Below are 7553 nucleotides of genomic sequence, written 5' to 3'. Positions count from 1 at the left end.
TGATATCGCCCATTCCATTCTCTCATGCTTGCATTAGATTTTTCTACTATAATTGTTTGCCCCTATTCTAATGCATAGCCTCCTTTTGTACCTGCTGTTGTACCTTACCTGATTATCCTAAACTGCTTAGTATATGTTGGTTAGTGATCCATCAGTGACCCCCCACCTTGTCCTTGTTGCCCCTGCTTCATCATCGACGACTTGATCGATGTGATCGACAACCAGAGCCTGACACCTCACATCACATCGCGCCCCTTTTGTTGCTCGACTCTACAGAGTTACCATGGAGTGCCAAGGGTGGAACCTCATACATCACTCCTGATGAGATCTCTGTAGTGTAGCTATTCGGTCGTGGTCATCGAGGGTGATTTCCTCCTTAACCACTTCCGATACGACTCTGTCGTGCAAACCCTCAAGTGTGAACCTCGAGGGTGGTTCCTCTTACGTTGACCTTGATGATTACATCGAGTGGAATCCATTGAGGGTGGTTCCTCAGGGTTCCCCTTGGTGTTAGACACACAGTTACTATGGTTACTATAACTTTACACTGATTCATGTTACTAAAGACGGGTCAACCCTGAGGGGAAGCTGCGCGAGCTTAATTGCGAGTGATGTGGAGTCGGGTTGACCTGGAAGGTGCCCGCGAGATAACTACGGGGCGTGGCCGGGCATTCCTAGGCCTTGCCGCAAGTCCTCGAGACGGGGCAACAGGGTTACATCGATCGTGAGTCTCTGCTCGTTACCGCGTGCTCCTAATCCACCATGATTTGGATATTTGATTCGAGGGGCCTCTGGCCTGATAGCACTAACCATCACGTGGGCATAGTATGGGCGTTCTACGTCGTATGCATCAAACGAAGCTTAATAGGCGTCATGCGACTGAGCGGCGCACGCCGAGCTGGACAGGTAAGCACCTGCCTTTTTAAGGAGGTAGCTAGGTCTGCTCACTGGCCGTGTACGCAACATGTAGGAGTTCCCGAGGCGATGGCCCATGACGGGCATAGGTTTAGTCCGGCGTGCTGGCCTCTCTATTAAGCCTAGGTCGGGTTGCGGCATATTGTTTGGCCGAGGTAGGGCATGACCCAAGAAAGTGTGTCCGACCGGAGTTAATCGAGCGTGGTGGGTAAGTTGGTGCACCCCTGCATGAAAGAAAACATCTATCGATAGCCTGTCCTACGGTAACGGACACTCGAAGTTGTATCCTGGTCGATACAAGTAGAACTGGATACTTGAGGTGATAACTGGATAGTATGGCTCTGGGATTACTTTCTCGTAGGGAGTCGAGAAAGGATCACTGGCCGAGGTTGATAACACTATTACTACTTTACTTTATGCTACTCTTATCTCTTCTGATGCTGCAAGATGCTTGAAGCTGCTTGAAGATGCAAGTCTTCGATAGGCTAGGCTTTCCCCCTTCTCTTCTGGCATTCTACAGTCCAATCCACAGATACAACCCATTTCATTGATACCGATGCATATGTAGTGTAGATCCTTGCTTGCAAGTACTTTGGATGAGTACTCTCGGTTGCTTTGCTCCCCCTTTTCCCCCTTTCTTCTTCTTTCCGATTGATGCAACCAGATGTCAGAGCCCAGGAGCCAGATGCCACCGTCGATGCCTACTACTACGTGGAGACCGCCGATGACCAGGAGTAGTTAGGAGGCTCCCAGGCAGGAGACCTTGCCTTTTCGATCGTAGATGCTTTTGTGCTGGCCTTCTTAAGGCAAACTTGTCTAACTTATGTATGTACTCAGATATTGTTGCTTCCGCTGACTCTTGTGTATTCGAGCTTATATATTCGAGCCCTCGAGGCCCATGGCTTGTAATATAAAGCTTCTATTATTTTAATTTGTGTCTAGAGTTGTGTTGTGATATCTTCCCGTGAGTCCCTGATCTTGATCGTACACATTTGCGTGTATGATTAGCGTACGATTGAATCGGGAGCGTCACACACACCGTCTTCAGTAGAAACAAATATTGTCAGATAAAAGGATGCAGGTTCAAACTTGAAGAAGCAACCTCATATATCTTCTCTATGGAACAACAGAAGAAAATTAGAACAAATTTCATCAATGCCTAATGATGATGAACGAGTTTAAGCTTTGATATTCATAAGACAAAATATAAGGTGATCCAATAGCATTTTAAGGTCATTGTATTTCTGATCCAAGGGTGATCTAAAAGAACATACATAATACTAATAATGACATAAATTTAAGCTAGATCGATATAGACAGATTGAAACTCACTTGAAGCTTCTGCTGCAAGCATCCTTCTATGTGAATCTTTTCATAGAAAGCACTTAACAAAATACATTGCTTCTGCCAGAGAAGGACGATGTTATTCCTTATATCCAGGCTTGACTTTGAGAATGGAACTTGATGCTAGATTCCGAATGTGCGCAAAAAGCAATGTTGCCACAAAGGAGGATATGTGGAATGACATATATACTCCAGGCATGAGCTTCCATGCTAGCATCTATGCAGAAATTCAGGAGGAACATAATAAATTTCCAACATAATAAGCCCTTCCAACAAAATTATTTAGGCCCTAATCTGCATAAAGCATTAAAATGTATGAACAAACATGCCATATCAATAACATAGAGAACTAAAAATCGACCAGTACTACTGAATGATGAATCAAGTTGTACAAGTACACTAATGAATCCACGACAAATGTAATTAGCTAAGGATCTAGCAGAAGCTAACAAGCTTATTGGACTTACCTAACAGAGGCACACTCGAGAAAATATACCGACACCTGAGCAAAGTAGAGAAACAACATTGCCCCTCTTTCCCCTCTCATCACCAAAGCTTTATTCTTCTATCACATCGGCGACAAAGTCTCTCAAATCTGGTCAAAATTCAAGGTAAAGTCAAGGTAATAAAAAGTAGTATCGGGGTCAGGATCATGATTGACTATTTGCTTAGAAGATTACATGTTCCTTATGTAAAAGGTTCACTACATTCGCATGCTCCCCGTCCTCTATCCACCTTTGGCTTCATAGAGGCCACGTTCTTCTCAACATGATCCATCTTGCACCTCTTGGCATAGATTTTTTTTCTGCTTCCTTATTTGAAAGTCAGAATGGATGACGCCTGATCAGTGTCATTGTTGTACAATAATGACCATCACAATATGAAGATCACCCGATCTATGGCGCTCATGGAAGGGTCCTTGACTTTGTCTTTCACATACAAAAAAAGCAAACAAGTGTCTAAATTTTGGCGTATCAAATGCGTTTACATGAATGAATGAATGCTATAAATGAGATTGAGGACGTGGTTCATTGATGATAGATGTACAATACATCTTAGGTAGCAGCAAGGAAGATGAAGGAGAGTGATGATTTCACCGTGTACGTTGTTGTTTTCTATATCAAAATGCATCAACCTTCCAAGTATCCTTTTAATCTTCAAAAAGCATAACTTCCGTTTAGAGCATCAAGAAGCCGTCCTGTAGATAGGACATATTAAAAAAAATTCAAGCTTCCCCACAATTTGGGTCTACGTAATTAAAAAGTGAAGATGCTTCCCATTTTTGTTGACAAGCTTCCAAATTTTTTGACAGTGGACCTTGCTAGATCTGACATATATGAGGTGCCTAGTGGGATTGTGAAATTGAAAATGCTTAGGCACTTATTTGTCGAGATTTTTTTAATCCAAATTGGATAGCTTTCAAGTGTTCCAGTGGTGTGCATATCGCCAATTGTCTTGGAAATCTGATAAATCTGCAGAAGGTCCGAACATTGGAAGCATATGATGAATCTATTATGAAATTTCCTATCTGGCGCACAACAGATTACAAATTTTTGTTTGATGCATTGACTAACTCTAAAAAACAAAATCTAACAATCCAAGTATCATATTATAGTGTGACGATATTTCTGACTAACATGATCAGACATCCAACATTTCAATGAACAACTTCTGGCACTTGCTGGACTTCTAGGGCGAAAGCATACACATGCCTTCTATTTGAAATAGCACGATTTTCTAAACTAAACCATTAAATCCAATAGGACCTTAAGCTCGAAATCCAGCAGTGATGTGATGGTGGAGTAGATTTGGGGTGATGGGATCCAACCATCCAAGGGGATTTTTGAGGGGTACCGCCCATCTTGTGTGTGGCATGAAGACCCGACGGTGGTTGGCATCGCGGCGGCACAGGAAATCAGGGCCGCCAAGGGGAGGAAAGACGCAGATCACTCTGGCTTAAACGCCATGACGATGACGGTGGCGATGCACCATGGTTGGTTGAGAGAATTGAAGTCTTGTCAAGGAGGAGAGCGCCCAGGTCGCATGTACCTTGTGCCCGTCATCTTCGCGAGATAACTGGGAGAGGGACGGCGGCAGAATTTCGGCGGCGCACACATCAGGGGAGACTGGGAGAGAGATGAGAGGGCGGCTTTCCTCTGCTTCTTTCTGGTATGCAATTTTTGTTCTGTAAAAGAAAAATATCCGGCCCAAGAAAGGCCTTCGTTGTGAGCGAGGGCCCAATGAACCACTGATAACCCACAAGTATAGGGGATCGCAACAGTTTTCGAGGGTAGAGTATTCAACCCAAATTTATTGGTCCGACACAAGGGTAGCCAAAGAATATTCTCAAGTATTAGCAGTTGAGTTGTCAATTCAACCACACCTGGATAACTTAATATCTATAGCAAAGTATTTAGTAGCAAAGTAGTATGGAAGTAACGGTAACGGTGGAAAAAGTAACAGTGATAGTTTTGTAGTAATTGTGACAGTGGCAACGGTAAAGTAACTAAGCAAAGAAGAATATGTGACAAGCTCGTAGGCATTGGATCGGTGATGGAGAATTATGCCGGATGCAGTTCATCATGTAACAGTCATAACATAGGGTGACACAGAACTAGCTCCAATTCATCAATGTAATGTAGGCATGTATTCCGAATATAGTCATACGTGCTTATGGAAAAGAACTTGCATGACATCTTTTGTCCTACCCTCTCGTGGCAGCGGGGTCCTAATGGAAACTAAGGGATATTAAGGCCTCGTTTTAATAGAGTACTGGACCAAAGCATTAACACATAGTGAATATATGAATTCCTCAAACTACGACCATCACCGGGAGTGGTCCCGATTATTGTCACTTCGGGGTTGCCGGATCATAACACATAGTAGGTGACTATAGACTTGCAAGATAGGATCAAGAACTCACATATATTCATGAAAACATAATAGGTTCAGATCTGAAATCATGGCACTCGGGCCCTAGTGACAAGCATTAAGCATAGCAAAGTCATAGCAACATCAATCTCAGAACATAGTAGATACTAGGGATCAAACCCTAACAAAACTAACTCGATTACATGATAAATCTCATCCAATCCATCACCGTCCAGCAAGCCTACAATGGAATTACTCACGTGCGGCGGTGAGCATCATGAAATTGGTGATGGAGGATGGTTGATGATGACGACGGCGACGGATTCCCCTCTCTGGAGCCCCGAACAGACTCCGGATCAACCCTCCCAAGAGAGTTTAGGGCTTCACGGCGGCTCCGTATCGTAAAACGCGATGAATCCTTCTCTCTGATTTTTTTCTCCCCGAACACGAATATATGGAGTTGGAGTTGAGGTTGGTGGAGCTCCAGGGGGCCCACGAGGCAGGGGGCGCACCCAGGGGGGCAGGCGTGCCTCCCACCCTCGTGGAAAGGGTGTGGGCCCCCTGGCCTTGATTATTTCGGCGGTATTTTTTATTATTTCCAAAAATAATCTCCGTGAAGTTTCAGGTCATTCGGAGAACTTTTGTTTCTGCACAAAGATAACACCATGGCAATTCTGCTGAAAACAGCGTCAGTCCGGATTAGTTCCGTTCAAATCATCCAAGTTAGAGTCAAAAACAAGGGCAAAAGTGTTTGGGAAAGTAGATACGACGGAGACGTATCAACTCCCCCAAGCTTAAACCTTTGCTTGCCCTCAAGCAATTCAGTTGATAAACTAAAAGTGATAAAGAAAAACTTTTACAAACTCTGTTTGCTCTTGTTGTTGTAAATATGTAAAGCCAGCATTCAAGTTTTCAGCCAAGATTATGAACTAACCATATTCACAATAACTCTTAGGTCTCATGTTTACTCATATCAATGGCATAATCAACTAGCAAGCAATAATAATAAATCTCGGATGACAACACTTTCTCAACAATCGTGATATGATATAACAAGATGGTATCTCGCTAGCCCTTTTTGAGACCGCAAAACATAAATGTAGAGCACCTTTAAAGATCAAGGACTGACTAAACATTGTGATTCATGGTAAAAGAGATCTAGTCATAGTCATACCCAATATAAATTAATAGTAATGGATGCAAATTACGGCGGTGCACTCCAGCTGGTGCTTTTAATAAGAGGGTGATGACTCAACATAAAAGTAAATAGATAGGCCCTTCGTGGAGGGAAGTTGGGATTTGTAGAGGTGCCAGAGCTCGATTTTGAAATAGAGATAAATAGTATTTTGAGCGGCATACTTTCATTGTCAACATAACAACCGAGAGATGGCGATATCTTCCATGCTACACACATTATAGGCGGTTCCCAAACAGAATGGTAAAGTTTATACTCCCCCTCCACCAACAAGCATCAATCCATGGCTTGCTTGAAACATCGAGTGCCTCCAACTAACAACAGTCCCGGGGGAGTTTTGTTTGCAATTATTTTGATTTGATTTCATAAAGCATGGGACTGGGCATCCCAGTGACCAGCCATTTTCTCGTGAGTGAGGAGCGGAGTCCACTCCTCTTGAGAATAACCCGCCTAGCATGGAAGATACGGACAACCCTAGTTGATACATGAGCTATTCGAGCATACAAAACAGAATTTCATTTGAAGGTTTAGAGTTTGGCACATACAAATTTACTTGGAACGGCAGGTAGATACCGCATATAGGAAGGTATAGTGGACTCATATGGCATAACTTTGGGGTTTAAGGAATTGGATGCACAATATTCCCGCTTAGTACAAGTGAAGGCTAGCAATAGACTGGGAAGCGACCAACTAGAGAGCGACAACAGTCATGAACATGCATTAAAATTAATGAACATTGAGTGCAAGCATGAGTAGGATATAATCCACCATGAACATAAATATCGTGAAGGCTATGTTGATTTGTTTCAACTACATGTGTGAACATGTGCCAAGTCAAGTCACTCGAATCATTCAAAGGAGGATACCACCCCATCATACCACATCACAACCATTTTAATAGCATGTTGGCATGCAAGGTAAACCATTATAAACTCCTAGCTAATTAAGCATGGCATAAGCAACTATAATCTCTAATTGTCATTGTAAACATGTTTATTCATAATAGGCTGAATCAGGAACGATGAACTAATCATATTTACCAAAACAAGAGAGGTCGAGTTCATACCAGCTTCTCCCACCTCAATCAGTCCATCATATATCATCATAATTGCCTTTCACTTGCACGACCTAACGATGTGAATAATAATAATAGTGCACATGCATTGGACTAAGCTAGAATCTGCGAGCATTCAATAAACAGGAGAAGACAAGGCAATATGGGCTCTTG

This window comes from Triticum dicoccoides, chromosome 2B, assembly GCF_002162155.2.
Source record: "Triticum dicoccoides isolate Atlit2015 ecotype Zavitan chromosome 2B, WEW_v2.0, whole genome shotgun sequence".
NCBI classification, from domain to species: Eukaryota; Viridiplantae; Streptophyta; class Magnoliopsida; order Poales; family Poaceae; genus Triticum; species Triticum dicoccoides.
This window is presented reverse-complemented; position numbering follows the sequence as displayed.